Source organism: Elephantulus edwardii, unplaced genomic scaffold (assembly GCF_000299155.1).
Source record: "Elephantulus edwardii isolate Elephantulus edwardi_28Jun2011 unplaced genomic scaffold, EleEdw1.0 scaffold00112, whole genome shotgun sequence".
Lineage (NCBI taxonomy): Eukaryota > Metazoa > Chordata > Mammalia > Macroscelidea > Macroscelididae > Elephantulus > Elephantulus edwardii.
Window position 1 is genome coordinate 2327341 of NW_006399862.1, and position 10994 is coordinate 2338334.

The following is a 10994-nucleotide window of genomic DNA, read 5'->3' on the forward strand; positions in this document are numbered from 1 at the left end:
AGGGAACAAATAGTTTTGTCTTGCAGAGGATGAAATCAAGTTTCTACTTGGAGGCTAGGATTTTGAATTTCTGTCTCACATACTTTGGGCACATGGCCAGGAAGGACTGATCCTTGGAGAGGGGTATCATTCTCAGAAGAGTGGAAGGAGAGTGCAGGAAAGGATGACACCAGATGACATGGATTGGGGTAATGTGGACCAGATGATATGGATTGGGGTAATGAGAGTTGGTGTGTTGGAATTAGTGAGATTGGCTCAGAACAGGGCAGAGTTCATAGCTGCTGTACATAGGGTTGCTTTGGGTTGCAGGTGACTGGATAACATGTAGATAGAGATGATAGATATGAAACTAGAGATAGACATATCCCAAGGAAATGTCTCACACAGTTGTAAAGGCTGGTAAGTCCCAAACTTTTTTGTCAAATGTCATGCTAGAGATTACTCCTTACTCACTTATTTGTAAGGACTAAACAGCCCAAGATTGTTAGGTAATAATGGCCATTTTCTCAAAGCCAAAGGGAAATTGGAAGAATCTGTTCTGGGAAAAATATACTCATTCTAATTTTGTAAATAAACTATTGTAAACACAAAATTAAAAAAAACCTCCCAGAGGTCAGATGGTGACTAGTCAGATGCAGAATGCAGCAAATTTGACCAAAAAGTAATAGAGCTTTGTCGGAATGTTCATGTGTATTTGATGTAGGCCATACCCCTTAGTCAACTGATTGGCTGCTCAGAGTGGATTTCTTAATGAATGTGAAAACATTGTAGCAAATTTCATCAAGGGGATCACTATCTCAAAAACATAAGACCAGACAATTACTGGCAACCAAGTTGATACATGACTTTAACTAGTATGGTGTTTTCTTGAAATTTGTTGACACACATGAAATAATGATAAAGGAAACTGACACACCAAAAACCCAGTAATATCAGTTCATCCATTAAATATTAAATAGCTTATTAGCCTATGTAAAGATAAATGTGGAAATAAAAAAATTATTAAAGAATTGCATACAAATAAATTAATCTCAAATTCAATTCCCCAAAACTAATATGCTAGGAAGAGTGCTCTGGATTTAGCTTGGAGCATTCATTTGTTGACATCATCTTTGCACATTATTCAAAACCTTAATCCGATATATTTTGTGTCATTGATAACAAATGTGGTTAAGGAGTTCACCTGAGACAGCTTTTTTTGTTTTGGTTTTGGTGGGTTTTTTATAATTTTTTTTGGTTTCGTTGTGCCTCAAGACATACATATATATCTTGGTTTCTGCTTATCATCTTTATTTCTCCAAATTATTAAAGCAAATAAACCGAAAAGACTGGTGGATACAAATAGGAATTATAGCATCTGCGAAAGCTTTTGTCTGCTTCGGGCTAGTTCTTTTGATGAGCTATTAAAGCATCACAATTTGGGTCAAGTGATTTCTGCTCAAGGAAATTGTTGCTCAAAATAAATGTAGTGGACCTTTCTGGAGGAAATTGTAAAATAGTAAATTAACAATTGGTAAATGTATATACTCTTAATTTTTAAAATTATTTCCCATTCCTAATTGTGATGTCAGATTCCAAAGCAATGTTAGGTTGCACTGAGATAATGCACATGTTGACAGGATTAGTTTTTTAATACCCCACAGAGATCTGGATTATCTACCCATATCATCTATGAATGGAAAACAATTACCATCCATATCTGATACGGTAAAATTTACCTGCTTTGTTGGTAAAATATTCTACATAGTTGTTAGGAGGTAAAGTCATTTAGAAAGTTCCTGGTCATCATGTCAGAATTGACTCATAGCTAATCCTCCACTGGGTTTCTCAAGTTTTAACTTTCTTAGGACTTAACTATCAATCTTTCTTCCACTGGGCCCCTGGTCAACGCAAACCTACAGGGAGGTACCACCTTTGGGATAACAGTGTATCTTCCTATGGAGTCTGTCACCTGAGCTTCCTATGAGATAAAAAAGAAGTGGTGGTGATGAAAAGAATAACAAATTGTATCCTGTACAAATTCTATACATGGAGCTCTGGTGGCCCAGTGTTAAGAAATGTCACTGCAATCCCAAAAGCATGCAGTTCAAATCCACCAGCTGCTCTGCAGAAGGAAGATGGGAAATCTCCTGTGAGAGTAACTGCCTCTGAAAACCCACTGAAGGGTAAGCTATGGATCAGTTCTAACTCAATGGTACACAACAAAAACAGACTGTCCAAGCTTAGAAAAAAAATGTATTCATTCAAGGTTTTTCTATTTAGGCCCTCCTACATGGTGGTTATGCTACCCTGTCCAAGGTGGGTGATTTTAATCCGTGGCCCTCAAAAAATTGTTTTTCGTCAAACATTCTTCTAAGCGGTATAGCACTAGTCTGTGAATTACTGTACAGAGGTAACTTGTGGTTGCTGTGATGCTGAACACTGTGACACTGATATGTCAAATGTGAGAATGCTTACCCATGGTGGACAGTGTTTGGTGGAGATTCCTGATTAAAACAAGCTTGGAAGCAGGAGTGGCATCCTCTTCTGAAATGACTTGCCTCTGGAAACTCTTATGAACAGCTCTCAGGTCTTTCATTCATATGGTCGCTATGAGTCATCTATGACTCAACAGCACCTAACAACGAACATGTGGTGATATGTCACTTGCTAATCATCTGAGAGCTGGACAAAGAATTAGGATGACAGAAAAATAGATGCCCTTAAACTGTGGTGTGGGAGAAGTGCACTGAACAGGCTTCCAAGAGAACAAACAGATATATTTTGGAGAAAGCGCAGCTAGAGCACTTCTTATAGGCAAAGATAACCAAGCTTGGTCTTATATAGATTGGGGATGTTGTTAGGAGAGGCTGTACCTTGGAGAGTAACATCATGCTTGGAAAGCTGGAGGATCAGCAATGAAGATGAAGAACTTCAACCAGACAATTGACCCAGTGACTAGTGCAATGGATTCAAGTATATCAGAAATTATAAGGATGGCACAGGATAGAACAGGATTTAGATTGTTGCTCATGTGGTTGCTGTGAGTCAGATTCTACTCGGCGGCACCTAACAACGATAACAACAACATGAGGCAGCAAAAACCAGCATTGAACTGCTCACTGAAACATCAGTGGCTCAAACTCACCAGCTACTCCCTATAAGACGTGGTGATCCGTTCTATACAGAAGGAAGACAAAGAATCCCTATGGGGCAGTTCTGTCCTGTCCCACAGAGGCATTTATGAGTCATAAATGACCAGACAACACACAAACATATGTTAGCAGCATGTGCTAAATTCTGAACAAAGCAAATATGGTCCCTTTTTTGCAAATATCTTAAAACTTCATGTCAGAGGAGCTTTAAACATGTAATCACGCTAATGAAACCTTTGTGTCGTTCAGGGACAGTTACAGTGGTTTGTTGTTTTTGCTGTGTACTGTCAAGACAGAACTAGCTCATACCTGACCTTCCATGGTTTTTTAGAGGCAATAGATTATACGAGAAGAGAATGCCCTTCCTCAGAGCTGTTCAAACCTTGTGCCTTTAGGTTGGCAGTACAACCTTTAATCACTAAGCAACCAGGGATAGATCTTATCTGTATTAAGTCAAGTTCATTTCAGCAAACAAAATCCATCCTCAGTATTTATGACACACGGAAAACATTTACAAAACTAGGAAGAATTGAAGGACTATGATGATGCATATACATAATCGAATAAGAAAGTGAAAAAGAAAGCCAGTTGGTGACTCGTACGTAGCTGACCCTTCCGTGGGTTTTCAGAGGCAGTTAATCTCAGAGGAGATTCCCATCCTTCTCTCGCAGAGCTGCTAGCGGCTTCAAACCCCATGTGTTACGGACTGCAGAGCAGCTTCTCACCACTAGGCCACCAGAGCTCCCCAAAAGAGAGCAGTGGTTAGTAATTCCTTATCCGGCAACTGGTCCTGATCTCACATTACTTTTCCCTCAGCCAACATCATGAATGGTCAGGAGGCTTTTTTCTCAGTGTGGCACTCAAATGGCTTATCAGAGTCTTTCATTTAACTTTTGACCAAGAAAAAAACAAAAAACCACAAAAACAAACAAACAAAAAACGAATCCACAACAAACAAAAATATTCCAACGAAGTATAAAGAAGTACTCACACAGAATCTCCTGGGTTCCAGCCTCCCTTTCCTCATTTACACTTTACAGAAACAATCTTATTTCTGTTTCTCAGAGGCGATCAGCTTGGGTGTTCATCAATTAAATAAGCTACATCATCAAATCTATGTGTAACCTACATACTTTCTGGTGTGAATATTGTATTCATGAACTCATTGAGAAAATAAGCAGGGCATGAATATAGAAACAAATTTCTATTCATATTACGGATGATCTTCACAGAGAACATGATTTTCCAGGATTTTTCTCTGAAGGGGATGTCACAGGGGCATGATTTTTCAAGCATTCTCTGATAGTTCTGAAAGATCTATCATTGTCCGGTGATGCATTTGTCTTTGATTTTCTGCAATAAGCACTTCAAGTCTTCTTCACTTTCTTTCTGCGAAGAAATTCTATCTCATCATCCACCTCAAGCAAGTTGTTAAGGAGTCTTGCTCCAATCCTGATGCCACAGTCTTCTTGATAAAGTTCAGCTGCTGGAATGATTTGCTCAGCATACAGATTGAATAGATACGGAGGGAGGATTCAAGTTGAAATACACCTGCTCTGACTTTAAAGCACCCCTTCTTGTTCTGTTAGACAACAGCTTCCTGGGCTGTGTGTAGGTTTCACATGAGCACAAGTAAGTGTGCTGGGATTGTCATTCTAGAGGGCAAACTTCGGCTCACTTACTTTGGGCATAATTTCATGAAGAATCAGTCACTGGAAACAAGTTACCATGCTGGGAAAGGTGAGGGTCAAAATAGAGATGGGTTCACACACTGACTAGCACAATGGGCTTGAACGTGATCATGGGGACGGCACAAGCTAGGGCGAGGTTCAGACCTGTTGTTTGTGGGTCTCTGCGAGTCGTAGTCAAAGTAATGGCTCCTCACAATAACATGATGCATTACCAACCGCTCAGAGAGCACCCAAACTTCTAGGAACTCTGCTTCTGCGAGAAGTGAGCTACTAAACATGCAGCTTAAAGATCTTAAAGAGAACTTTAACTTTTGCTAGGAAATGGGTAGAATTTGAGGGGTAAAAAATTTTAAAAAGGATATCAAGGAAGGAATACACATCAGGGAAGAATACCAGCTTGAGTAATATATCCACGTGTTCAATTTTCCAGAAACCATTTTCTGTTGGACGTAGATATACAAATTCTGTTGCCCAAGCCCAACTTTATGGCAGATTCAAAACAAGCCAAACAAAAAAGCAACACTAAATTTAAAAATAAATAAGGAACCTTGATGATGAATGTTTAAGCGCTTGGGTGCTAAACAAAAAAATGCTATTTAAACACACCAGGCATTTCTTGGAAGAAACGACCTTGTGATCTGTTCCCATAAAGATTACAATTTAGTGAGCCCTGTATGGCAGTTCCGCTCTGTTCTACAGAGTCGCTTAGAGCCAGCACCATCTCAACAGCACATAACAACAGCAACAGTGATGCTATAGTTGGGGGCCAAGTCTTTAGCCTCTTCCAACATCTATTAACATAGCGGAGTCTGTTGCTCAAAGAGAGATTAGTCATTTTAGGAAGAAAGCATGACTTTGTAGCATGATCTACATCGTTATCCTCCTAACAGGGCTTTGCCAACATTTCCAAATTGCATGGCCATCTGCCTCAAATGATTCAGGCGGTTGAATTTGTTCAATCAGTGGGCCCCGGTGACAGAGCAGCTTGTGTCACAGCCTGGACAAGCTGGAAAATCTACCAAGAACTCAGAGCCTTCAAGGTTATTTGATAAAAATTCTAATGTAGTACATCCACAAGTGATTATGTGTACACACACACTATATACATATGTATATACATACATATACCTATGTATACTTACATACGTACATATGTGTGTGTGTGTGTGTGTGTATTTTTATGGCTTGAAAGTGCCTTGGAAGTCTATCTATGGCTTTGGTTAGAATATGCAGGAGCACTGAAATATTTTGTAGAAATAGGAAAATGGTAGGAGTGCCCTGGATTTCTGGGTTTTGTTTTCCTCCCACCCCTGGGCGTACATATAAAGTAGCTAGCAGTATCTACTAGCTTTTCCTTACCACACACCAAGTGTGTCTCACACAACCTCATTAAGTAGGAAGCATGCATGACACACTCTGAGAGACGGAAGCAATCAAAAGCCCTAGAAGCAATGCAGGACAACCCCTTGAAAAATATTAATGGGCAACTTCGGTGTTCTCTAGCTACTAAGATCAGCATGAATTCCATTTAGGTATTGAAAAGAAAGACATTTCCACCTATATAGCTGAAAACTAGGTGCCACCACAGAGTTTATTTTGTTCCAGCAGAAATTACAACCGCAACAACTACGAACAGCAGTGGTTTGAGTCACCACCCGAGAAAGCGCACATTGATCCACTCTCGACCTGCAAAAACGTACTCAACATGTTTGCAGTCCGACGAAGCAGGTTAAGCTGCTATCCTGTATCCTAAAAAGTCATGGTGGTTATTAAACTTCTTTTTGTTAAATGTAAATGTTTCAGTTGTACAATTTCTGTACAATTCAGGATATGACTTCCGTGGGTTAGCTTCTATCTTCTTCCTAAGATTATTATGAGCCCTTTTCCTTTCTCAGGAAAACTTTGTGTTTCTGAGCCAAAGGTGACACCTGGCTGGTGGTTTAAATCCACCAGAGCTCTTTGGAGAAAGATGGACAATTTCCTCTTGTCTTTTTAGCCCTGAAAACCCCAGGGAGGGCCATCTATTAGTCGGTTCTGAGCCAATGGCAATGAGAAAGGTAGTCCTACATATGTAGGAGGTGCACCTTCAAGGCAGGTGTGGGTCGTGAGATTGTCACTCACATACTATGGGCATGTTATTAGGAAGACTCAAATCCCTGGAAATGAACACGAGGCTTGTTAAATTGGAAGGCCATTAAGTGAGAGGAAGACTTTTTTTTCTTTTTAAATTTAGGTTGTTTATTTTTCATTTCAATGAACGTCTACAGAGATTTTGGAATTCCATTCATTCATTGTTGCACCCTTCTCCCCGCACACCCCTCTCCCCCCCCCGTTTGCTCCTCCCCTTGAAAAGCAAAAGAAAACCTCCCTCATTGGTACACCATCCCCCCACACCTCCCCAAACCCCACCCCCTACCCCCAAAAATAGTCCACTCTGCAACCTTTTAATGAGATGGATTGAAGCTATTGAAGCTTTTGCAACAAGATTAAGCATAGCGAGAGTGATCAGGCAGGTTTTGTTCCATTGTGTATGGGGTGTTGTAAATCAGAGAAACAACTCAGTGACACCTAACAGCAACAAGACTGCTACTCCCTGCTGTAGAAAAGATTGGTCATCCTATACCTGGGAACAAGTGTTGTCGTTTGACCTGTGCCACTCAGGGTTCCCTTAGAGCACTGTTTCTAGCTCCATCTCGTGCCTCTATCAGTGTATCGTTCAACACTTTGATGGGAAGCATTGACTCTGGACTCTCCATCCCACGCCCTAGAATTCATTTCTACCCACAGTAATCCTATAGGACAGAGAAGAATGTCCCCATGGGATTCTCAAAGCCAAAATCATAACAGAAGCCTGCTGCTACATCTTTCTCTGGTGGAGCTGCTGGAAGTTTCAAACGGCTGACTTTTCAGTTGGGAGTAGAACACTTAACTACAGCCCCACCAGGGATCCTTCTGGACTCTCCAGGGAGATATGACTAGTTAGAGTGAGTCACGAGTTGAGCCATTCCAAAGTTCCCATTCTCCTAAGTCTCGGTTCCCTTCCTCTACATTATAGCCTGGAATATCTTGTTTTCTAATTTCATTTCGTGTTAGCACCATTAAGTCCAGGTTTTATTTAACTTAATCAAAACAGTTACTCCAAGCTACTTGGGCATGCAGATAAAACTTTAGTATATGCATATATATTGGCCTAATTTTTTTTCTAATAACATTTTTATTTTATACTGGCTTACTTACAAAGTTCTTATACATTATTTTTCACACCAGATCTTTCCCATTTCCTTTACCCATCCCTCCCTCTACCCATCAAATTGTGTGACCCTATGATTAACCCCCTACCCATCCTCAACCCTCTGCTCCTACCTTCTCCCCCTTGGATCCTCATACACGTTTTACTAGTTATCTCTTTCTACAATAATGGTCTTACACAGAATTTGTCCTTATGTGAATGAGTTAGTTCACTTAGCATAATGCTCTCCAGTCCCTCCCAAGTTAGATAGTGATTTTCAAAATCATTGCTCTTGCATGCTGTGTAGTATTCCATTATGTGAATGCACTATAATTTCTCAATTCATGTGACTGTGGTTGGACATTTAGATTGTTTCCATATTCTTATGAATTTGGCCCACTTTTAAACATAATTTTCACTACTTGATCCATAAATTAAAAAGTGACCCAAGAGAGTGTGGAAATTATTGAACAATATCAGTAATATCATACACAGGCAAGATTCTGCTGAAGATTATCCATAAACAACTGGAACAGTACATCAGCGAAGAACTACCAGATGTGCAGGCTGGGTTTAGAAGAGGCCATGGAATTAGGGACATCATGGCTAATGTTAGATTGATCATGCCTGAAAGCAGAGAGGGCCAGAGGAATGTCGATCTGGGTTTCTATGACTATGCAGAGGCGTTTGACTGTATGTATCACAACAAATTGTGGCTGATCTTGAGAAGAATGGAAATCCCACACCTAATTGTGCTCATGCAAAACACTATACTTGGACCAGGAAACAGTCCTCAGAACAGAGCAGGGAAACATTGCATGGTTCTGGATCAACAAAGGAGTGTGCCACGAATGCATCCTATCTCCATATCTTTTCAATCTATATGCAGAACAGATCATTTGAGAAGTTGGGCATTCTGAGGAGGAATGTGGCATCAGGATTGGTGGAAGATTCATCAGTAACCTGCATTATGCAGATGGCACAAACTTGATTACTCAAACTGAAGAGGACATGAGGCGTTTGCTGCAGAAGCTCAAGGATTGTAGTCTTCACTATGGATTGAAGCTCAACATCAAGAACACAAAAGATTCTCACCACTGGATCTACTGGAAGCTTCATGATAGAGAAGAGACTGAGATTATTGATAACTTCAGCTTGCTTGGTTCCATAATGAACACTCTTGGCATCCATCAGCAGTCAAGAAATCAAAAGATGAATTGGGAAAGTCTGCCACTCTAAAGTACTGAAGAGCAATGATGTCAGTCTGGATACTAAGGTGTGCCTGATCCAGGTCATAATTTTCACAATTACTTGCTTTGTATCAGAGAGCTGAACAATAACTAAGAATGACAAAAGAAGTGTCAATGCCTTTGAGTTGTGGTGCTGGAGAAGAATATGGAACATACCATGGCCTCCTAGGATAACAAACAGATCTGTCCTGGATAATCTGAGTGAAACCAATTTGCTTCCTGGAGGCAAGGATTTTGAGGCTCTGTCTCATATACTTAGGGCACATGGCCATGAGGGACCACTCCCTGGAGAGGAATATCATGCTTGGCAAGGTGGAGGGACAGGGCAGAATGAAAACCCAGGATGAGATGGATTGACTCAGTAACTGAAGCAATGGGATTAGGTGTGTCAGAGACAGTGAGATTAATTCAAGATAGGGTAGCTTTCACAGCTAATGTACATAGGGTCACTGAAAGCCACAGGCAACTTGATGGCACATAACAACAACAACAACAACAATTCTGATATAGTACCCATAGCATATATTGATATACATATTCCCCATATCTTATTGATAATTTATAGTCAAAAGTTACTCTTCTTTGACACTTTTTCCCTCCTAACTCACTTTTTACTGCTCCCCGCTAACATAAACCAGGCCCTATGACCTTGGAAAAAAATTCCAAATCAAGGAGAGTCCATATTTTGCAGGGTAGGCTTGTGCTCCATGGGGTTTTCAAGGATATAAATTTTTTTTAAGATAGCCAGGGTTTTTTTAAGTGCCTTTGAGTGGATTTGAACTGGCAAATATTTAGTTTAGCAATCCATCACTTAACTTATTGCACTGGCTGAGGATCATGGGTACTATTATCTTGAGAAGAGTCCAGAATGAAGGTTACATAATGTAGTGGACTTGGGTTGGGGAGGGGGGGGATTGCATACAATGAAAGAACTTTTACTTTTCAAGGAGAAGAGTGAATGTGGGGGAAGGAGCAGTCAGGGAGAAAAATGCAACAGTGAATGACTGGAAACCCTATGTCTCTGTAAACTTTGTTTAAAATTAATTAAATAAATATAAAAAAACAACAACCATACATTGTACTGGAGTCTACCCCAAGTCACAGGGACCTTACAACACAGAGCAGAACTGTCCACAGAGTTCCCAAAGCTGTCATCTTTACAGACGCAGGCAGGCTTCACATCCTTCTCCCACAAAGCATTTGGTAGGTTCGAACTGCCAACCATTCAGTTAGTCACCATGTGCTTAATAACTACACTATCAGGCCTCCTTTCCTTTCCTACTAATGCTGGTGTCAGATGTCACAGTGTAGACTATGACTCACAATGACTATGAATAACAGATTGAAAGCTGACCCTCTCCTGTGTTGTCCTCACAATCTCAGCCATGCTTGAGACCCTTGTTGCTGTCACATCTTGTGGAAGGTCTTGCTCTCTTTTGCTGGCCCTCAATTTTTTTTCCCAGCATGCTGTCTTTTCCCAAGGCCTAACACCTCTTGACCACTTGCTCGAAGTATATGAGTCTGATACACACTTCCTGCTGACATATTAGGAACCAATTCTAGGTTTAGGTCTTGAATTAAACCATCAGGAGAAATGACATACTGTGCAAATTAACCAGGTCAGACTAATTTTCTCAGAAGAGCAGGAACAACTTCATCCAACAGGTAGGACAGGCTTCTAAGGGCAAGG